The following is a 24,408-nucleotide window of genomic DNA, read 5'->3' as shown; positions in this document are numbered from 1 at the left end:
TTTGTTAAGGGATGGGTTAGAACCGCACTGAGGTTGATCAGTTTAAACTTATCCTGCAATTTAAAGAAGTGTAAACGTAAACCTCATCTAGGACAAAAGCTATGTGCAAACCCTGCCAGGAACGTTTTGCCCCAAGTACTGTTTTGAGTAGGTGTGTGAGAAAATATGAGAAAACACACAGACCTGAGGGCAAGTTTACACTACAGACTTATATTGGTATAGCTGCACAGATGCAGCTGCACTGCTGTAGCACATCTGATGAAGACCTTCTAAGCAGATGACAAAAAGCTTTCCCAGCAGCCTAATAACCCCACCTCTGTAAGGGGGCCCACAGTGGGCAGCTCCCAACCAGGAGCTGACCCAGGCCACTGCCCCAATTTTGATGTCATGGACCGCATCCTGGGGGACAGGACAGTCTATGCCCCCCAGGTGGTCATTGTCCCTGCGGCAGAGCTTGCTGCGTTCTACTGCTCCAGCTCCTGCTGCCTCTGCAGCTACCGCTCCTCCTCCCACTCCTTCTCCCCCTCCCACTTCTTCCTCCACACCCACCCTACACACCCCAGGGATGCCGAGACACCCACACCCACAGGGCTGGGAGACAGTTGGTCCGGCAAGACCCCAACCCTGAGCCCTGAGCTTCTCCTCTTGCTTCCTCCCCTTGCCTCCCCCTGCTAGCTCCCTCCTCCCAGGTTTCCCCCTCCCTTTCCCACCCTCCCTCCTCCCCTCTCCCACCTTCTTTCCCCAGTCTCACCTCAGTTTCATTCCCCCCCACCCCAGTTTTGTTCAATAAAGAGGCTTTGTTGTAATGAACACGTGTCTTTTGTTGTACAGCAGGAAGGGGGGTTAGGGAGGGGTAAGTGGAAGGATTTGAGGGAGGTATGAGGCACAAGCCCCCAGAGGGGCACATTAGGGAGACTGTTACTGCCTGCAGAATGTGCTGCCAGGCTCACAGCTACACGTCCAGGAGAAGCACCAGAGTGCCTAGGGGCGGCTCCGGCTCCATGCTGCAGAGTGCTGTGGTGTCCTGAGGGCAACCAGAGCACTCAGAGAAAAAATGCTTTGCTGTCCCTCAGTGAGGTAGGCAAGCAAGCAGGGAAACCTGAGAACCAGCTGTCCGGGGGGCGGTCCCTTTAAGCACAGGTCTCAGATACCTTGTGTGGCTGCTGCCTGAGGCTAACTCCTTACCTGAAGCCCTGCCAGAACTGGTTCCAGACAGCCTTAAATGCTATTCAGTGTCCTATCAGTGTGGATGCGCATTTCGAAATAGCAAAATGCTATTTCGAAATACATTGTGTCTAGACGTATTATTTCATTTCAAAATAAGATATTTCAAAATAACACTGTAGTTTAGACATACCCTCAGAGAATAGCCATTAATGGTTCACAATCATGTGGGAAGGGCATACAAGTTCCACAGGGTCTATTTTGGGACCAGTTCTGTTCAATATCTTCCTCAATGATTTAGATGGTGGCATAGAGAATATGATTTTTAAGTTTGCAGAGGGGCTACAAGTGCTTTGCAGGTCAGGGTCATGATTCAAAATGATCTGAACAAACTAGAGCGCATTGTTTCATAAAATATATGTTAATTCTGATAGATTTTTAAATGTATTTGCTTTTACCCCTTATTTCAATAAAATTTATCCTGCCTTTCATAGAAATATGTACAGATCAAGGGAACAGTGACAATTTACATACTAGGTACAGAGAAGAATTATATAGTTCTTTATTCCTTTGCCTCAGTAAAGTGTTTAAAATGTCTTGTTTGTATAATTTTAAAGAGTCTGAAACAGACATTCCATTTTTAATCCTTTTATGCAAAAAACACTAACAAACATTTTTAATCTCTGTTTTCTTTTCCTTCTAGTAAAACTCATACCATGAATTTTCTTTGTTCTGAAAGTGGTTTCTCAAATACAATTATATACAGAAATTTTTTTGCATATTAGTAGAACACAATAGAACCAAGGTTTATACCAAGCTACCAAATAATTAAGCCATGAAAAGGGGAGGAGGGTAAAGACTGACCAAACATTGCTTTTAACATAAGGGGAAATAAAAGTATATGTAAATGACTACGTTATAACAGTAACCTTTAACAGAGATCTAAGTGTAAATGAAAATTAAGTCCAAAGCTACTATTTCAAATATAAGTTCACTTAATATTTATTATAATCATTGCTATAGAAGACCCAGTATGACTTGCACTCAGTGAAATTTGTTTTTGACTCCCCTTGACAGTTGCTTTCTGCAATTGGAATTTATAAGTTGGACAGAAATTATCCAGATTTTTCATACATACCTATTAATTACTTTTTTCTATTGTAGTGTTTATTTTTAAGACAGTATTTAAAAACAGTTTTTCAGCTCAGAAAACAAGTCTGGGTTGTATGAACCGTTCAGATGTCTTTACTATGAGCGCCTATCATAAGGTAGGACATAAGAATCAAAATCCTACTATTCTATTGCATCCACAGATAATGACAAAGCCCAGTATTGGAGAGTTACCTAAACTATAATTCACCTATAAGGAATGTGGCTGGTTAGAAATCCAAAGTAGTTAACTCAAGATGATAGCTCAAGTTGAGGCCAAGTATTGTGACACTAGTATTTAGGACCAGCTGAAGAAGGAAGAAGAAAAATCAAGAGGGATTAAGAGAGATCAGTGGGAGAGAAAATAGATATATTATTTTTTGTTGATAAGAATTTGCCCTCCCAAATTACCCAACAGCTTGTCCTATGTACGAACTGTGGATCAGCAAAGAGGCACAAAGTAGCTCTAACAGGCAGGTGTTTAATTTTGCTTTTGCAAACTTCTTAGCAGCCAGACTTTACAAGCAAAGATGAAAATCCTGTGATTGTTATTACAAAGATGACAGCACAGTAACCAATCTCCTTCACTGCCTCTCTGATTGGTATCAGTAAAAAAGAAAAATTATTTATACCATGGGAAGTTTCCCAAATTGGTCTTTAAGAAAAGAAAGCACTTACCACACTGCTTGGGTTAAACAGAGTTCTTTAGTTTGCCATAATACCACTGCCTTTGTTAACTGTTGATATTCTATCAGTGGTAAAAACCTAAAGTGAAGAGCACACACATCTCATAAAAGGCCATTTTTCAGGTTTTGAATCTTTTAGGTTCATACTGCAGCCATAGGCACCATTTTCCAACTTGCTGGGGCACGCTTGACCCCTGCTTCACTCCAGTCCTGCCTCCACACTCACCATTCTCCCAAGGCCCTGTCCACATCCCACCTCTTTCCATCCCTGCTCCACCCCCTCTCTGCTTCTTCCCACCTTATTCTTTCCCCCCCTTTGTCCTCACTCCTGCACACTGCTGAGTCACTGATTCTCTGCAGGCAGGAGGAGAGGAGCTGATCAGCAGGCTATCAGTAGGTGAAAGGTGCAGGGGGGCAGGGAGGGGGAAAAAGGGAGGAGATGATCAGTGGAGTCTGCTGGTGGGGACCTAAGCACCTATTATTCCAACAGCAGAGTTAGTGCTTATGCTTGCAACTGAATACCCAAGCCTGGTATCTTCCTACATAAAAACAACCAACATCATTACCCCTCTGTGAGTGCAAACACAATAAAGATGATCACATTTGAAAAAGAGGTCTTAATAGTATCTTATCTTTACACCCAATGAGACTTCTCATATATATAGTAGCCTAATGTCTGTGACTCTGTGGCTGTGTCTACACTGGAATGAATTTCCGGAAAAGACTACTGGGCTGTCTACACTGGCCCTTTTCCGGAACAGTGTTCGGGAATAAGGACTTATGCCCGAGCGGGAGCAGAATAGTTTTTCCGGAATAGCGGCTGATTTTGTACAGTAGAGCATCGTTGCTCTTCCGGAAATTCAAGGGCCAGTGTAGACAGCTCGCAGCTTATTCCGGAAAAGCGGCTGATTTTCCAGAATAAGTGGCCCAGTGTAGACACAGCCTGTAAGTCTGAAATGCTGGCTGTTCCCTCTGGACGGCCCGTGCTGCATGGGGAGTGTGGGGCCCAAACAGCCACTTGCGCCACTTGCTCCCCCACGGCAGCCCGGCTGGGCGGTGCAGAAGTCATCTGAGTGCCACAGCGGGAGGTGAAGGGGGGCAGGTCAGTAACGTACATGGTCAGGGGGTGGGGCCTGGCCATGTACGTCACCGCCCCACCCCTCTTTGCCTCCCGCCAGGGTGCTCGGCTGACTTCTGTGCTGCTCAGCGGGCTGCCGCGGGGGAGCCCAAACGGCCGCTTGCTTCCCCACGGTGGCCCGGCTGAGCGGCGCAGGAGTCAGCCGAGCGCCATGGCAGGAGGCAAAAGGAGGCGGGGTGGTGACGTGCTCCAGACCCCTCCCCCTGACCATGAATGTGTCTGCCCCGTCCCCCTTCACCTCCTGCCGTGGCTCTCGGCTGACTTCTGCGCCGCTCAGCCAGGCTGCCACATGGGAGCAAGTGGCGCAAGCGAACTTTTGGGCTCCGCACTCCCCCATGCAGCACAGGGAGTGCGGAACCCAAACAGCCATTTGGGCTCCGCGATCCCTCGAGTGAGAGGCAGGAGGGGGAGGAGAAGAGAAAGAGAGACAGAGAGAGGCAGGAGACAGAGGAGAGCTGAGAGAGAGGGGGGGAGGAGAGACAGACTGACAGAGCGAGGGACCAGAGGCTCAGGAGAGAAGTCCAACGTGGAGGAGAGATCTGAAAATCCCGTCTTATGGCGGGCTAATTGGCTAGTATTAGAAATAATGGTCATTAATACTAATACAGACAGTGCCTTCCCCACTTTCATTGGTGGAAATCCCCAAAGCCTCACCACACTGCATCATTATGCTTCTTACCAGGACTGGCTAGCACTGAAGTCTTTATCCTTACTCAGGCACAAGAAGTTGGGAGTAGGGGTATAAAGGATGTAATTTTACATTGTTAGATACCAGACAATTTTATTTTAAACATTACTATAAATATTTAATTTGGAGGAAAAGAAATGTTAGTCTCGTTCCTACTAATTGTTTCTCTTATTGCCAAAGCTGGGAAAACTAAATCTAAAGAAGGAATACAAACTAATTTGTATTAATACAAATTAATATTCGTAAGACAATCTCAAAGGTTGAGAATTCCATTATTTTAGTCCCAGGGGTTCTTTAAATACCTCAGGGGATATCATGGTCAAGACTGAGCAAAATAATTGATACGGCATTATTATTATTAAAGAACAGAAAAGAAAATATTAAACACAACACAACACAGAAGGTAGAACACATTATCAGCTGATCACTTCTGTTACAATGCCTTCTATATGCCTTTTTTTGGAGAGCGTTTAGCAGATATAATGCCATGGAGAACAGACTCACATTTAATGGGGCATTAAAGGCTTGATAAATTAAGGCCAATGTTTTATTTCCCAACAACGTTGTGAAGCCAGTCATAGAATATCTTTCAATAACTAAGGAGGAGAACTGCTGAGCAAGGGATTTTAATGACAGGTGAATCCTGTGGAATATTATTCATAACTAAATTGGGCAAAGTAAGCAATTTTAACTAAATGTTGTTAAACCAAAAGAAAAAAATTAAATTGGTTACTTAGGAAAACCTATTTACAAACTCTAAGATAGGCCAATCACAAATATTATGAATCTTAAATCAAATTAAATCTTGCTATTTCTTTTTGTTCACCAATATTTAGTCCCTATCTCCTGTCCATGGGATACATGGTATTGGCATCTGTTGCTTAACAGGAGAGACTTATTAAGTTAAACAGCATTTCCATATCCCAATGAACTCATTATACATGTATTTTAAATCTAATCCCTTGGAAGAGTCTGTTACTTTCACTCACCAATCCATGTTGACATTTGGGGAGGTTTCTTTGGGTTGGTTTCTGCAAGACTTTTCTGTTTCCTTAGCTGTCATGATGGCTTCTGTAGAGATGGACGGACTGGTGTTTACAAGTGAAGGACAGCCACAAGGAGGGAGTTAGCAAGCAGGGATCAGATCTAGAATCCCCAGACAAGAGACAAGCTCAGAGTCAAGATGGAGATCAGAAAATAAGGTCTAAAATCATTGCAAGCCAGAGAACTACATGGTTACCCAAACAACTTCCTGGGCCACTCTTCAGGGTTTAGGGTGAGGCAATCAGAAGAGACAATCCTGTTGTTCAGGACTTGGTGCTTATTCTCCTCAGTGCTTTTTGGAATGGCACTGTATTGGCTCCTGATAGCCATGTAAAAATGTCAGCAGTCCCAACTCCTACAGACCTCAGTAGGAGTCCCACACATCCTAACACCTTTATTCTTCTTGTGGTGGGAAAGCATCAGATAACTTTCAAAGATAGTTTTAACTCTTTATTCAGTCCACATTCCAAGATTTTCTCAATTTTATTAGAGTTTATGATCAGAAATAAAATTCTGTTTTCCATAAATCCAAGCATCAATATGATGTATATAAAACTTGTGAGGTTTTTTTGTAAAGTCTTAATATTAAATAATTCTTAAAGAGTGTATTTGTCTTAAGTATTAATAAAGAAGTTGTTGATTCTACATGACAATTTTTGGAGAGAGGTAGTGATATTGTCTTCCTGAGCTGGGTGAAATTCATGTAATTAATTCTTCATCAATACACATATTCTATACTATAAATACTCCACACTTAAATAACTTCTTTACCTTGATAAATTAGTTTATTATATTTCATGTTGGTACATAACACATTTAACCATTTACATAGCTCTGACAGTTGGACATTATATTAGCAACTTTGCACTCAGTATCACAGGGGTAGCCATGTTAGTCTGAATCTGCATAAACAACAAGTCCTGTGGCACCTTATAGACTAACAGATGTATTGGAGCATAAATAAATGCTTTGCCCACGAAAGCTTATGTTCCAATACATCTGTTAGTCTATAAGGTGCCACAGGACTTCTCGTTGGTTTTGCACTCAGTGAATTTCAAGTATTCATTTCACAAAGGTACTGTATTTATTATTTCAACATTGAAAAAATAAACAAAAGGCTTAAAATATTTCCAGCTGCACTTATGTTTCCTAGGAGACTTTTCTGAAGACACAAGCAGAGGTTTTTCTTTGAAAAGACGGGGAGAATTGGTATAGATCCAATTTAAAACCTAGATTTGTTGCTCTGATAATACATTTCTACATTCCGTCTTGCAAATGTTTAGTCTATACAAGCCACTCTCAGGACTTTGTTCCCTCTTGACCTAAGATCCCTAGAGTTATAATCTCTGTTATAGCAATTGAACTTCAATTATATGTTCATAAAAAGCACACATTTCAATAATCAATATCAATATCAAGTATCACAGAAAAGAAAACAGTATAACGTTAATGCAAGGTAATGTTTAAAATGTCGCTTTCCTCTGTTTCTGAACCATGCTTCAGGGTAATATGCATAGTTTCATTTGTAAGGAAGGTTGCCCCTAGAGACAAAGTAGAAGCCCTCTGGAATTCTCTTGGCTAGCTTAAATATTTCATATGGTTAAAACAAACAAAAAAATATGCATATGAGGTACTTTTTTTCAAGCACCATATGTATGAAAGCAATGCAAAATATTGTTGGCTTCAGTAAAGCACAGGGAAACTTAATAACCAATAAATAATAGAGATATCATTTTTGCATCAATGTCAAGGTCTGTCACCAGAGATTTTCCTCACTAGCATACCAGAGGGGGTCTATCCAACCAAAAAGAGTAGGGTGAAAAAAGTCTAGAGTTCCACTCCCCACGCCAGTATACTTCATATAATGATAGAAGGATTCACTTTGTCCCCCTTCTATCACTGTTGTTGATATAAAAAGTGTTGCTTGATATAGTTTTATTCTGCCTTTCCATCTCGTCCACCGCTGCCCCTGCTGGGATGCTATGGCCCTGGCAGCTCGGACTGCCCTGACCCCAGCCCCAGTATCAGAACTACTACATCTGCTGCATCCACTCCCTGGAAGTCCACAGGGGTTGCATAGCAGCCATCTCCTGGGACTCTGGTTCTCACTGTCTGGGTTGCTGGCTGCTGCAGCTTGGGTGCTCTGTCTGGATATCCTTCTCCTTCACTTGCCAGCCCGACAGAGCTGCTCTCTTGCCCTTTATGCTGCCCCAGCACTTGGAGCATGCCCAGTCTGGTTCAAGTGGTGGGGCTTCCTCCTCTCACAGGGTTTTCACTCCCCCTGTTCCAGTGTGGGGTATGAACACCCCAACATAGGGACTCACTAGAAACTGTCGAGCAGTTGTTGATTCCCAGCATTTCTGAAAATCCAACCCCAGCATTTTCTTCAAAGAAAAAACCTTTCAAAAATCTATTACAAATTACAATATGCTCTTCTCTAACCTTTATGAATCACTCAATGCAGCATGCAACTATCATCAACATAATTGACTTTGTTGCCTAAAATATGCTGGATAGCATTTATATATATTAATACTAGGTGTTATCTGCATATAGATATAGACCACACACACACACACACACACACACACTAAAAACACAAACATGATAGCAGATATATAGCTTACATTTGTCTGTGTTTTTATAACACTTATGCTAAGCATCCCACAGTGCCTTGCAATCACTGGAGGACAGCTAGTGCTTTATTGTAGCAACAGAAAGGGAGTTACTCTCCCAGGTCTGTACTGAAATGTCCTAAAGGAAGGAGACAAGTTCTACCTTAGTACAAGCTTAGAAGGTTCCTACATTCTCTTTGATATCTGAAATACATGTGTTCAGAAGAAACATGTAAAGGGGTACACCCCAGTCCCTGACAAACAAGATAGAAAGTTGATTGGGTAAATCTAGTTACAGGTGACATACACAGTGCCTCTTTTAAACAGGTAAGGTATACAAAGTTGGCTTTAAGGTTGTAACTTTGGGGTGCACATCTTCAGCATAAGGTAAATGCACATCGTTGCTACAAAATGGCTTCATAGAGATTAGGATTATATAGAACCTTATTACATGGTATTATTAGATTATACTAATTGCAATAAATCTGACTGAAATTAGTTATTTGGTATCTTGAGAATATTTCATAATGAACCTCAGTGTGATGAAACAATTGACTGTACAATTTATCAACAGCTTTAATTGTCAGATTTTCAGGAGAGCTCTGCTCCCATTCAGGCCTTATTTTCATATTGAATGTTGAGTTCTTTTTGAAGATCTGGCCCTCAGTGTCACAGTGGGAGCTGTCAGAAATGCTCAGCAACCACCAACCTGACCTTTATTTAAGCACCCAAATAGTAGCTGAGCTCTTTTGAAAATCTGGTCCCACATGCCTCCCCTCTGCCATCCCCCGCTATTCTATTCTAAAGTTATTCCATCACTGTAGTATCAGACAGCTGTATCATCAAATAATAAGAGAAAGGAAGGGAACCTGAACAGCCAACAAAATCATTTTATTTATTGGTACTTAAAAATTATTTCTTTTGCTCTCCCATACATAGATACGTTAATAATTAAAAAGTGAGCAAACACTGCAGAGCCAGAAAATATCCCTCTTACTACCTACACTGGTGCTGTGAATGTTTTAAGGTATGTGATGGACTTATGGTACAATTTCAAGTCTAACTTCTCAAGAAAGAATTGGCTGAAGTCAATTAAAACTTGATGGTTTTTAGATCCATTTCAAGTGTCAACATATAAGTGGCTATGTTAGTGTCTGTAAGATTTCTTTAAATGGGCACCACTATGTCCTAGACATTGAGTTATTGAATGGCTTATTTAGTCTGGTTCCTTTCATTCTTATAGAAATGTAAATTCCACTTAATGTAAAATTGAAGGTACTGTCAGTTATGATGATATAGCAACTGTGCTTGTAGCATTATCCCAGAAAGCCATAACCCTAGTAAATAGTTTAAAAATTCCACGACACAAAATTTAAGTGAATAAATTTTACAAAACAAATGCTAATTAAATTGACCTTTGTGAAGTGTTTTGCGATCTATTATTATTTGTATTATGGGAATAATCAGAGTTGCCAGTCAAGATCGGGGTCCCATTATACTGTGTGCTGGTCAAAGATACAGTATAGCCCCCATGGAGAGGAGCTTAAAAATATAAATGGAAAATCAATACTAGATTTCTAATTTATTTTTTCTCCAAACACATCAGTTAGCTTTGTTTACAGCTAATTTGTTTACTGAGCAGAAAGTTCTATAGTACAGAAGTGTTCAAACAGTAACACTCCCACAGGTACATGAACTCACCTGCAATGGAATTAAATTCCATTTCTTTCCAGGGTTAGAAAGTCAGAAGTGAGAGGAATTTCTACTAGGTTGAGATTTACTTACTGTACTACAGTAGCACCAAGAACCCTGGTCTATACAAGAGAGTTATTTTGAAATAACAAGTGGAGCATCCACACTACCAAGCCCATTATAACTATATAATGAGATAACGCTCATTTCAAAATTGTTATTTTGAAATAGTGGTAGTGTGGACGCTCCACTGCTGCGATTTTAAAATAGCTACTCTCCAGAGTCATTCAGAGTAATTACTCCCCAGTGCTTCCTGGGGCTCTATGTTGAGGTAGCATGTCCACATTAAGAGAGTCTGCCTCAGACTAGTTTCGCAGCTTCTTGTAGTGTGGACACACTATTTTGAAATAGTTATTTCAAAAGTTATTATTTTGAAAAAGTATTTTGAAATAATTTCCTAGTCTAGACATGCCCAGAGTTCCTGACCAGCTTGTGGCTCTGTTAGGCTAGATGCTGTGCAGACACATCATAAAAGGAAGATGCTTTGTTTCAGATAAGATGCAAGAGGAGGGTGAAACAAAAAACAGGGATGAAGAGAGAGAGGACAGGGTAACTGTAATATGAACATGTTTTGTAGATACTGTAGATTTTGTCCACAATTTGTAAGTCAAAAGTTTTTGCTTTAAATAGGGCAAATAACCAGATAAGATGCATTAAATGGAATTATTGTTCCTTGTCCTTACACACCTAGAGTGGGAAATGGTAGGAAAATCACTTCTTCATTTATACTCTGAAAATGTTCCTTAGTCCCCCGTCTGATGCTTTTACTATTTCTACAATGTTATTTTAAGGCTGCTTTGTTTGCAACAAAAGGTTGCAAACAGAGTGCAGTTGATTCTGCAGTACAATACAATTGTAAAACCTGTTGCTCTATTGATTACATTATAGCACCCAGAACTCTTTTGTTACAAGAAATAGCAAAGAAATGGACAAGTGTTGCATCTTGCTTTGTTTCCTCACGTTTCACTCCACATATCTGGTGAAATCCTGTCCCTTTTGAAGTCAATAGCAGTTTTTCTATACCCTTCAATGTACTACAATTACTCTATCTTCTTTACATTTCTTTTGTTGCAAAAATGTTCCCTGCCAAAATCCATGACCCATCTCAACTCATAGGTCAGTGTTTTTCACCTTTTCGGTATGAAGGACCAGCTTACTGCCTTCGTAAACTGCATCAGGAAGATCTCAGGGACTGGAACCTGACCACAGACCAGTCAATGAGAAGCACTGCATTTTATGACAAGTCAGGTTGCCTAATTCATGAACCTGGACCAAGCCCTGCACTTTCCTACAAATTTGGAATGATCTTACTTACTTTTCAGCACTAGTGTTACCAATAGAGTAGTTTTAGTGTACATCCGGCTCAGACATTTTAACCTCTGATTATCGTTAGATGATACACGGTGGTAAAAATCAGTTTGTTCCACAGCAGCTTATATTGGAACACCAGCATCAATGCAGCTATGCCATTACTGAAAAATGGTTATACAGTTTCCAAGTATAGGTGCCCAAGTAATTTAGCAGCAGCCCAAAGGAGAAGTGTATAATGTGAGCAAAAGTGAGGCATTCTGATAAGCAGAGAACTTCCCAGCATATACATGTGTGCATTTGCCATTGTGTTTATTACATGACCATTGTGTTCATTATTCATTCTCTTCCTTCCCTTGCTGTGACAATTCTCGGTCTTTGAAAGTTTAAAAGAGAAGAATTTCAAAAGTTTCAGGGGGTAGCCGAGTTAGTCTGTTACAGAAAAAAAACAGCAAGCAAATGGTCTGGTAGCACTTTATAGACTAACAAAACATGTAGATGGTATCATGAGCTTTTGTGGGCACAGCCCACTTCTTCAGATGACCAGAGTTATGATTAGAGGATAAGAAAACTCGAAATAAATGGGGGGGGAGAAAGATGTTCTGTCGCCCACCCCCCTACCTCTATGCATGAAGTATCAGGAGAAAGGGTGCTAAACCTGAGTATTTAAAGATCAAAGTCCATAATTAGTTGAACTGAATTTGCATATGCATTGTGATTCCAAGCTTTCCCTGTGGATTTGGCTTGAGGAATTTCAAAGGAATTCAATTTTCAATGATACATCAAACATAATCAATACATTCCAGAGTTATGGGTACCATTGTAAATCACCTGTTGTGGAGGACTCATCATCCAAATCGATTACTCCCTTTCTTCAAGCTACCCTGAATGTACTAAATAACTGAAGCCATTTACTGTCATGGCTGGGTCACGAGCTACCAGACCTAGTCAGAGCCAGAGTCTGCTGTCATGAGACAGGAGTCAAGAGTGAGTTGGGTCAGAATATTGGGAAGGCAGAAGCAGAAGACAAACTGAAGATCAGAACCACAAGTCAGATTCCAATAAATCAAACTGGGGGAGTTTACTGTAGCTCAGTTTTCAGATGCTTTCTGTTTCTTCTGCTGGCTTAAGTAGGACCAGTAGGCCTATCAGCCACACTCTGACTCCACTAATCAGACCTGGGGATGGAACTTCAATCAGGGCAGAGCTTCTCAGCATGTCCCAGATAAGCAACTATCAGCAGGATGCCAGGTGCAGGGTTGTAACATGGCTGCTCCCATGAATTCTGTGGACCTGGGTTTGAGACCCATCTGGAACAACATCATTCCTTTCCCTAGGGTGCCTTCCTGAGATACTTGCTCCCTTGTAAACCAAGGAGCACAAATGTTTTCACTTGGCTTCCACATGAGTTCCCATGGACTAAAATCTTCCCAATCAATCAGGTACCATAATTTGCCTCATTTGCACTTACAGTAGAGGACTTCACAAAGTATGTATTCTTCCTGACCATGCACATATAGCAGTGGGGGCAGTAATTGAGCTTTATGGAGAAATCTGCTCCCAATGTGCATGGGCTTTTTTTTAAGTGAGACTTGGAATTAAGGACAGATTGTAAAGGATCAAGGAAGCTGAAGCTTGAAAGCAACCCGGTTGATTTGTCACCAGATCTTATATGGGCCAAGGAACTGGTTTCCTTGAGGGTCTGAGGTGTCTGTTGTAACCCTTACCTTTTATCCCAATGGAGTAGATAGGTTCCCTGTTGTCTGTGTTTGTCCTCGTGCTTTTAGTAGTACTCTTTTACCATGTCAAGGTGTCCCTTCATCTCCTCTTGGAAGAGAAGGACGCATTGTACTAGGTCCAAGAGAGATGGGTTGGGAGAGGATGTGGGCATTTAAAGGTAGTATTGGGGGAAGTTCTGTGACAGGGGACTGTAAGATCTCATGCGTACTCTTGTCAGTTAGGTGCAAACCCCCACCCACTCTGCTCCAGCATCCTTTCAGCGACCTAGCCCTCCAGCCAAGTCACAGTCAATCTGAACAAATGAACCCCCTCCAAGTTAACAAAGTCCCTCTGGACCTGTCCCTGTACCCTTATTAAAATGTCTTGATCCCTGTCTGTGGGCTCAGCCCTTGTCCACATCTGGACCAACTAAGACTGTGCCTGTACAAAGTATTGCCCCAGGGCATCGTCCCTAGAGATTTTTCCCCTTCTCACTTCTGTGGTATCCCAGCTCTCCAGCCAGTTCACTCCTACACTTCAGCCCTCTCTTAGCATAAGAAAATTTAACAAAGGACTGGCTTTCTCCAGGGATGTCATCCCATCTTTAGGCCTGTTTAAATTCCAGCCCTTTGTCTGGACTCCAAAACAAAACTAGTGCACTTCTCAGGGCTTTGCCAGTGTGAGATCCCAATCCCAACAACTTCTCCAGATCCCAACCTGGTGACCCTACAAATAGCAGGCATATGCTGCTTTCTTTAATAGCTGTTGCATTCTCAGAGCTGCTTTCTACTCTGTCCCATCACCATTACCCTACAGTTAAAGTCCTAGGGTTCTCTATTCCTTGATAGAGCAGGACCTTTACCAAGTCTCCTTACCTGGTGACTTTCAGGTCTTCCCTCACCCTTCTGGTCTCAATCAACAACTCACCTACGCAGCCCTGCAGTACCTTTTATTTGAGCCAGCTCTGCTCCAATTGGCAGTTTCACTGTAGTCTGTCTAGACAAGCCTGGAGGACCCAGCTTTATTGCTCCTTTCCTGGAGCTGGGTGTGATAGAACTTACAAGACCTCAGTTGCAGGGCCTCAAAGGTCCTGGTACTTGTTATAGAAACCCATAAACAACAGAGAAGGGGACTGTACCAACTGGACCTCAGGAGTGGTCCCTCAAGGTGAGAATAGGCTTCATGGATCACTGATAAGCAACTGTTTGCAAGTGGAGAATTAGAACATGGCTGGATTTGAGACTCATGTATCATTATATCTACATATATATATATTATATATCTGTAAAATGATGAGGTGGGTAACTATAGAAACAAAATTTTTAAAGTTGTACAAGAAGCCACTTGAATTTGAAGAGGAAATCATTTCAGCAAACTGCATTTCATTTGAATTTGCTTTCTATGAAAAAATGAGTGATTCTCTTTTTGATTGTGTGAACACCTGATGAGACCAAATTATATCATCATAGATTCAGTATTTACAGATAGTGATTTTTTTAAATTAAGCCTAAAGTCCTTAGGGGCTATATAGGAGAGGGTGTGAAGGAAGTCAACAGATATTTTCCTTATATATTAAGGAAAAAATAAAAATGAGAGAATAAGATTTCTTTTTCGAGAATATTCTTGGATTATATTTTTAAAATTTTAAAGATTTTCAATTGCAATTTAAAAATAGAAAAGATTTCAGAAGTATTTGTTGAGAAAATGAATGTTAGTTGGGCTAAAGCATTTTTATTTTTTCCACTAGCAAAAAGTATTCTGCTTTATAAGAACATATTTCTTTTTCACTTAAAACAAATACCATTAGCTTTAGCTCCCATATGGTATTGGTTTTAGATTGGAAACTGTAAAGATTCATTTAAAAAAAAGCAAAAATTGTGATTTGTCAGCATTATTTTGACATTAAAATGAGTTGGTTTTAGCTAGGATTTTATTGTTGGGTATTGGCAAATGAACATATGGTTTGGTGTATTTAGGATTTGTGTGTGTGTGTCGTGGCTTTGGTCACCAGCTTGTTTTTTTAAGGAAATAGTGTAAGGTTCAACCAATGGAATTAAGCTCAAATGGAATGGTACAAAAGGTAACTGATTACTTTGCAACACAGCAAAGATTTCAGAAATAATTTTCTGAAGGATTAGATAGTAAAGTGCATGCTCTCTCTCTCATAACTACTAAATCAAAGTATAATTGATCAATGTGTGCTGGACTCTCTCCCCCCCCCCCCTCCCCCCCCCCCCCACACACACACACAGTGACAGCAATAAAATTGACCAGTAATGCCCCAAAATAGAATTCTGCCAGCAGCACCATTGCTTATCTGGCAATTTTAAGCTCTCTCTTTCCCTGCAAGGTGGAAGCCTTACCAATCTAAGTGTGTGTGTGTGCCACTCCACCATTTTTTCACTGGTGCTAAATCATATTGGAGTAAAAATTACACCATACTCTCAGTAACTGCTTTAGGCTTTACAGATCCTACATTTTCATCTATGTGAACAGATTTCTGTGCTCATGCAGAACCCCATTGAAAACTATGGGGTGCCACATAGGCACTCTAGTTAATGTCAATTACTATATATTTGAGAGAATCTGCCTGTCTGTGTGTCTGTCTGTGTCTCTGTTTCTTCAAGAACTTCTCCTAAACAGTAAGAACAAGGACCACCAGTTTTGGTATACAGGTTCCTCCTTAGTTAACTTAAAGCAAGGTCATAGCTTGGTTGTGCTAGGACAATTGGATGTGCCTAGCATGGATTGCTTCTCATAAAACTATACAGAGAAGAGACAATCACCAGGCAGGTGAAGGCTGGCTGGGCGGGGGGTAGGGCTCCCCCCATCTCTAGGACTGCCTCAGCCATGAGTCTCCCGCCTCCAGGCATCTTTTAGGGAGGGAATGGGGGCTGAAGCTCCTCCCCCCCATTTGTGCAGGATCATTAATGGCTGTTTCCCTCTGTTACGAGCAAGGAGAAAGTGCTCAGTGTGCTGCATTCCTCACTCTGACCAGGAAGCACAGGTGGCAGACGAACCTGCATTTGCCTGAACCAAGGAACATGCACCCTTTCCCCAGCTGTGTCCAGTGGATTAAAAGAATTAAGCCTCACAATACCCTCTAACATAGAAAAGTATTCTTCACCTTTTATCATTGGGTAACATAACCCACCCACCCCCTCCCACACACACACACCCGAGCTACAGAGAGATGAAGGCCAATGTTTAGAAAAATGATGACCAATATTTGAGTGCCTCAGCTTTGTTGTGTCCTGTCTGAGACAATGTGGGGTTGATGTTCACAAGTGGATGGTGTCCACAAGCTGAGGCACTTGAACCACTTTTGCAAATTTTGGCCAAATGACTTGTCCATAGAGGAACAGTACGCCTGTGAAAGATCCAGGAATGGACCTCAGAACTTCCAGTTCCCAGATTTAGAGTGGAGCCACAATCCCACCTTTTTAATGTACAATAGTAAAAGCAGATTGGTACAATGCTTTCTCATAGCTCATATGTACAACATAATCTCCTGGGTGACTTTGGAATTTATTTTACATTTTCCCTTTTATGATGGCTGCACAGAATTGCACAGAATGTGTCTGGTAGTAGAGGATCTGACAGCTGCAGTGTGACAGCACCCCGAGGACAAATGGACATTCAGCTCTGGATTAACAAAAAAAAGAGATGGAGATAAAAGTGTAACTGAACTAAATGTGGATGAAGCTATTCACATGGTACAGCAAGGCTGGTAAATGCAGTGATGGAGTGTACAGACCCCACACTTGGGACATGTAAAGCAGTTCTTGTCACAGGAGGCTCCACCCAGCACACCTGCTGAGTGTGATCTCAATGGAGGTGAAACTTAAAAGGATGTGGGGCAGCACAGTTGTCAAGGTGGTCAAGGCAAGAGAGCTGACCTTAACTCATAGCTCCTCCAGGAGTCTATGAGGAGCCCCACACCAAACTGAAGCAGCCCCCAATTTAGAACCTTCATGCCACCTCTGGAGAAGGTAGGAAGCAATCAGTGCTTAACACATCTAGGACTGGCAGCTCGTGGCCCTGGCATCTCCAGGCTTGCTACATTAGTTATGAAAGTAAAAGTAACTGTTTGAACGCTGGCAGCTAATTGCTTGAGCCCCAGCACCTCTCTCGCTCCAATGTCTGATTTGTAAGGAACCAAGGAAGTAAGCTGAGAGATACCTGGTCTAGATTGCACAATTGAACTGCCTGCCCCAGAGCTCTGGGTTGGGGCCGAGAGGAGTGAGAGGGCCCAGATTCCTCTTCTGCCAACACCTGGCCTTGCACCATTAAGTGGTGTGGTAGTCAATGTTCTCCCTACTAAGGGACGTGATCTAGCATAGGTGGTGGGTGAACGTAGGAGTGGGGAAGGCAAGCCCCCAGCCCTCCCCCATCTGTCTGAGGCCCTGCTAAGCCCCTCCCACCACAGGGGCATGTCTCCAGGTCTCCCACCCAATGCAAGTTCCCCTCCTACCAAAGGGGTATCCTCCAGTTCCTTGTCTGAGCCTCCCCATCCCTGAAGCAGGGGCAGCATGGAAGCCACACTGAAGCAAGGTGCATTGTGTGAATGGGGTCATGCGTGGCAGTTTGGGGAAAGCATTGCCTTCCCCTGCCTCTTATACCTGCTGCTCATCACACCAAGGAAGAAGTGTATGGGGAGGGATGAGGCAGGGGATATCGGGCAGAAATATACTACAGATTGAACCACTCTGGTCTGGCACTCTCAGGACCTGACCGGACCCAAACAAGGGAATTTGCCAAACCAGGGGAGGTCCCTTGCTATTGGCATCCCAGCCCACCACCCCTCCCTGTTGCTGGCCCCAGCTGGTCCCCCTGCCAGGCTGCTGTGTCTTGGCAACCTGGGCTACTGCAGCCCCAGCCCCATTACTAGGGCAGCCACATCCTTGGCCACAGCTTCTGTCCTGCTGCTGCAGCTGCCACATTTCTGGGCCCGGTCTCAGTCCCAGCCCCAGCCCACTTGGCACTGGAGCTCCCAGGCAGGACTCCCTGGTCTAGAAACATCCATGGTCCTGCTGGACTACAGAAGTTGCCAGACCAGGAACTCCCAGTTTTGGGAGGTCCAACCTGTAGATAAAGTTAAATCTAAATCAAAATATTCAAAAGGGAAAGTTTTAGAAAGCACTGCACATTGGGAATGGAGCCATTCTTTTGATTCAGCAATGAATTTGGCCCAAAAGCCAGAGTGATGTTTTGTTTTGGGAATGTAGGCTCCATACATTTTACATAACATTTAATCTATTTTGCACTATGCTGAGAAATTATGTAGAGCCAGGCATTTTTCAGTAATTTTCCTTTGCTGTTCCTGTATGTTTGCTCATCTTTTCTATAAATATAAACTCAAAAAAAGACTGCTGTTAAACAACTTGAATGTCACAGTTGGGGGTCAGCAAAATCTACTGGAATCTCTATCATGGGTTTTGCAAAACAAACTCTTGACGTTCAATGGGAAAAGCATGCACTCTTAAATGGCAGAATATATAAAGTACCGTAAGTCAAATTAAAGAGGATTGGAAAGAAAAAAATTAAAATTATATGCAAAGCCTATAACACAAATTCCAAGTTTTAATATGTGCCAACATTATTCAAATATACAGTATTCTAATTTTAAAACATTAAGAGCATTACTAATCAGTTAAAAGGTGACACACTTCTCAGACCTTAGATACCATCAAATAATTTAAAAAAATTATTGTAAATGGGAGGAACTATATCATTTTTGTAAGAGGAGAACATGTAAAACAGAATCTCTGCATAGTTCCCAATCCACTTAAGCTTGCTGAATCTGGTCTAGTGTGTCATGTGCCAGTTTAAAATAAGATTTCCAACTTGTCTTTGGACTAGTTGGTTTTTCCCTCCATCTTCAAGCCATAGTAAAATGCCTTTAAAATGTAAGATTTCAATATGTAAATTACATTTGCAATGGGAAACACAGGTTTCATAGTAGTTTTGAATTAAATATGATGGGCCTGTGCGCCAATGTAATGAAGGAAGACAGCTGCAGGGTACCATTTGCAACTCCTTGATACAGGCCCCATGTAAGTTAGGGCCCTAGCCCCAGTGTAAAGTTTCTTATGCCAGCTGAGGAGTACACATAACAGAGCTAAGATCTGCTTGTCCCCAGCATACCCCTGTCTTGCACAGGGTGAGAGCTGCTGCTACATAGGAGGCAGCAAATCTCAATACTAGCCAACATTATCCATACACACGGGGAATTTTCCACTGGGAATCTCCAGACTGTGTTTTGCCATATTGCAGAGTGAGCATCACCACAACATCTTTAGGTCATTGAGTGAAATCTCTGTATATGCATTGAATATACCTGTCATGCCCATCAAATGTTAATTTTGAAAAAAAATGGACGATGCATTTGGCTTGGTATTTTTTATATACAGGCAGTCCCCGGGTTACGTACAAGATAGGGACTGTAGGTTTGTTCTTAAGTTGACTTTGTATGTAAGTCGGAACTGGTACATATTGTAGGGGAAACTCTAGCCAAACATTTCTCCAGAGCTCAGTTTTATTCTTCCACACCTCACTTCCCTCAGTCCTTTATTTTCAAGCTGAGGTGTCTGCTGAGAAAAGCCACTCTGCGTCTCTCTGGTCTGCTGCAGGGGGGGGGGGGGGGGCGCTAGCTTCGTGTCTCCCTAGTCTGCTGGGGGGAAGCAGCTAGTGCGGGGTTGCCTCACCCCGTTTGTAAGTAGAGATCCGATGTAAGTCGGATCCATGTAACCCGGGGACTGCCTGTACGTATATTCACCTACAAAATCTGGATATCTTTTATTCAATATCAAAGTATCTGTGTCTTCTCTCTAATTGGGGTGTCATTTTTTCCATAATCACAGCCTCCCATATTTTTCTGAACCATTCCTCTGTGGCCGAACTAATTTTTTCTTTTTCCAAAAAGAGTCACCCAATCGTAGAGCAAAATCTGTAAAAGTTAAGACTTCCTAAACAAATAAATAGATGTTAGAATAGGTAGATAGTTGGTGAGATAAAGGAAAAATTGTTTAAGACAGCAGAAGGTGCAAAGGAGACGCTTCTTACACAGAGGTTAGACTACATGAAGGGACAGAGCAGAGGCACGGTACTAAAAAGAACTGCCTAGCGAGAGGTAGTTTTGGACTGGATCCTGAAATGCATGCCGTCGAGCAAGTGTATAAAAGGGAGTAGTCAGACATTTTTTGTGAAAAATTAAGCTTTCTGCACATGCCGGCATATGAAGGACCAGGATTTGGAAGCCTGTCGAGACGAGAATTACTATAGTCAAGTTGACGGGAGATGAAGGCATGGATAAGGATTTTAGCATAGGTGGAAAACAATAGTACTCCTGGGCAATGTTGCCTAGGGGAAGAGAGATGCACATCTACTATCCCAGAATGTATGGTAGGACTAAGGGGAAAATGTTGGATAACATGAGATGCTTGCAGGATTAGAGGGGCTATGGAATAGCAGTCATACATTTTTTGGTGTCAGAGGATTTTATTTTTTTCTTCCTTGCCAGGAAATATTGTCCTGTTTTTCAATATTGTTGTAAAAATTTGGGTTTTGGTGGTTAGATTTGTTTCTGTTTGATTTTTTTGTTTTATGAACTAATGTCACAATTCTAAAGCAGTTTAAAATGTGTACTGAATCCATTTTTAATCAGCAGTTGAGATAAAGGAGCATATGCTGCCCATAACTGTTTCTCTAAGTGCCAATTGGAAAAATACATGAAGCATGTTAGAACAACATGGTTTGTTCTCAGGAACCAAAAAGGAATTTAGTAAGTTATTTTAATTCTATTATCTTGCAGCTCAAATTTAGTAAGAAGCATTTCCTTTTTATTCCATCTTCACTTTTCACTAGCTAGAGTTATTTCTAATAGAGAGAGGCAGGAACTCAAGGAAGTGGAGAAGTGCTAATGCCCTGCTAAAGATAATGTTTTTCAGTGCTACATATGAAAATCAGCAGTAATATTTTCTCTCACTATACCTTTTTTAGGCTAGCACAGCCTAAATAATTGTTGTTTAAAATACCTAGTCTGCTGAAAGACTTGACATTGTTTAGTGAACATTCAGTTAAAAAAATTCTTAGCCATTTTCCACTTTTAGTGTATTTGACAATCTGAAATGACATTTTTCTTAACTAAACCATGAAGGCTGCTTAGACTAAGTATTTCCATTTACATTAAGGCATTAAGACATTAATAATGTATCACCTCCTCTATATGAGATTTTTAAAACACCGTTTTACAAAGATACATGTGACTCAAATCTTGGCAATCAAAAGATACAAAGTTTAACAGTTTTATATATGAAAATCTAAGTGTGTTGCATCAATAGCTTATCCCGTATGTGTAATTTCAAACTTGGTATATTACATAGTAGAATACATTTTCAAAGGAATATGAAGACAAATGTAATAAAAGTATATTTCAGGGTCCACTCACATGCTCGTAAATATTCTCCTGGATTCCTAGCACTCATATTACGAGCTCCTTCAGCATATCATTGCTTTTTCAACATAAAGGACACACACAGTCAATTTATCAAAAAGAATCAAGTCAACTGACAGTGCAATCCCCATAGGGAATTGTCTCTATCACTGCAACACAATATCTTTGCCTGGGCATATCATGCTAACTAGCTATCTCACTACATTTAGCAGAAGAGACTGCCCAATTACTGCTTAATTCAGTGCAGATGCACATCAAGATCTTTACATTGGATCATGGGCTGATGTAAAATGACACTTCAAATGTGCTCTTGTATAACCATAAAATAATGTGATATTAATAGTACAGTTTATCCATTTCCACACCAAGCTAAATTTCAAGCATATTAGCAAAAGATAATGAAAAAGCCAAAAAATTAAGCCTAAGTAATAAATGAGGTGAGCAGAGAAAGATAACCACAGCATACAAGCTATAACAGAACTACTGAAATTCTCAAATCATTTTTACCTGAATACATTAAATGAGAGTGTCCAGTTGCAGTGGTTAATATGCATATTTAAAGGCATCACTGGTCTCTACTCTCTTCCAAATTGTGAGAGCAATGACCCAAAGAAGGGAAAAAGTCATTCTTAGGGCATATTGCAATAAGTGATGTCACAGTTCAGGGCAGCTGCACCTGTATTCTCCCTCTATGGTCCAGCAAGGGTACCCAGTCTTAGGCTTCTGGCTTTCCTATCCAGGCACCACTATTCTTGGGTGGAGACACATATCTCTCTCTCTCCTCTGACTGGGGTATTTCCTAGTTTCCTGCCTACATTGTTATACCCTGGCAGGGCAGACTGCCTAAACTGGCCAGTGTCTGTACTTTTCTTACTCCTGAAAGGCCATAAACAGTGTAATTGCCACAGTTGTAAGTTACCACAGTTGTAAGAGGGGGACACAGGGTTTGGGTATGTTGAGTGGGAGGGGGGGCAGAGGGTTGGGGCAGGAAAGGGGTGGGGTGCCAGGACCAGGCTCTGGCCAAGAGACTTACTTGCCAGCTGCCAAATGAGCCTGCCTGCAGACTTAAAATGTTTCCCAGCGAGCCAGGCTGGCCATGTGCTTCATGAATAACTGAGCCAAGGAGAGGGGGCGTAATTCTTCTTAGCTGCCTGTTATTCTAACAAGCAGCTCCCCTTGGCTGGTTTCTGGCAGAAAATGGCCAATGGGAATGTGCTAGGCTGGGGCAGCTCTTAAAACTTCCCCAGACGAGGAAGATCCAACCTGTACTAGTATTTGTACAAGATGTTCTGGCCATGGGGTTCAAGGCCAGCACTTTTGAAAAGACAAGTTAGTGACTTCAGGCATATTGCTCTGTAAGAATCCCACGAGAAATCTCTCCTCACCTCAGAACGGTAGTCCTCAGCAAGGCTAGCCTTATAGGCGGGCAACTTAGTCAGATGGAGTACGATGGTCAAAAGGCCACAGAAGGACCATGCCCACCTAAGAGGCAGGGGGAAGGGATAAAAGGAGCTGTGGGATGGGAGTCAAGTGTTATTTATGCATTTCTACATTTCTCAGTCTGAGGAATAAAGGTATATGTAGTAGAGAAACAAGAGACATTTCTTATTGGGAAAACTGCTGTCGGTGAGGGAGAAGCTTTCAAGTGAACTCAGAGCTTTTCTTCAGGCAAAGGCAATCAAAGCCCCACATACAACTCCTCTCATTACTATGTACTCTGAGAAGAGCAGCAGTTTTGATTGGGTGGGGTGGGGGAGGGGGAAGAAGGGGGAAGAGATGAATCATACACCTGTAAGCTTGTAAGAATACTACAGGGTCTTCCAGCCACACTCTCTGGGTATGTCTACACTACCACCCTAGTTCGAACTAGGGTGGTTAATGTAGGCAACTAGGGTGGTTAATGTAGGCAACTAGGGTGGTTAATGTAGGCAACCAAAGTTGCAAATGATGCCCGGGATCCACCAAGATTAGCTCTGAGCAGGCCCCCACTGCTATATTTAGCTGCACAGCTGCAGGTAATGGCTGCTGGGGTCACGCGCAGCTTGACCTGCTACTCACAAACAGGAACAAACTAGTAGGGGAAATAAATGTGGGTGGCAACCTGGAAAGCAGTGATCGTGAGATGGTCGAGTTCAGGATCCTGACAAAAGGAAGGAGAGTAGCAAAATACACACCCTGGACTTCAGAAAAGCAGACTTTGACTCCCTCAGAGAACTGATGGGCAGAAGCCCCTGGGATGCTAACATGATGGGGGAAAGGAGCCCAGGAGATCGGATAGTATTTTAAAGAAGCCTTATTGAAGGCACAGGAACAAGCCATCCTGATGAGCAGTAGGAAAAGCAAATATGGTGGATGATGAGCTTGGCTTAGCAGTGAAATCCTTGGTGAGCTTCAAAACAAAAGGGAAGGTTACGAGAAGTGCAAACTTGAACTGATGAGTAGGGAGGAGTATAAATATATTGCTCGAGAATGCAGGGGAATAATCAGGAAAGTGAACGTGCAATTGGAATTGTAGGTAGCAAGGCATGTGAAGGGTAACAAGAAAGGTTTCTATAGGCATATTAGCAAGAAGAGGGTGATCAGAGAGGGTGTGGGGCCTTATTGGATGAGGGAGGTAACCTAGGGAAAAGCCAAAGTACTCAATGCTTTCTTCGCCTCTGTCTTCACAGACAAGATCAGCTCCCAGACTA

This window comes from Pelodiscus sinensis, chromosome 2, assembly GCF_052426305.1.
Source record: "Pelodiscus sinensis isolate ZL-2025 chromosome 2, ASM5242630v1, whole genome shotgun sequence".
Classification (NCBI taxonomy): Eukaryota; Metazoa; Chordata; order Testudines; family Trionychidae; genus Pelodiscus; species Pelodiscus sinensis.
Note: the sequence above shows the minus strand (reverse complement) of the source record.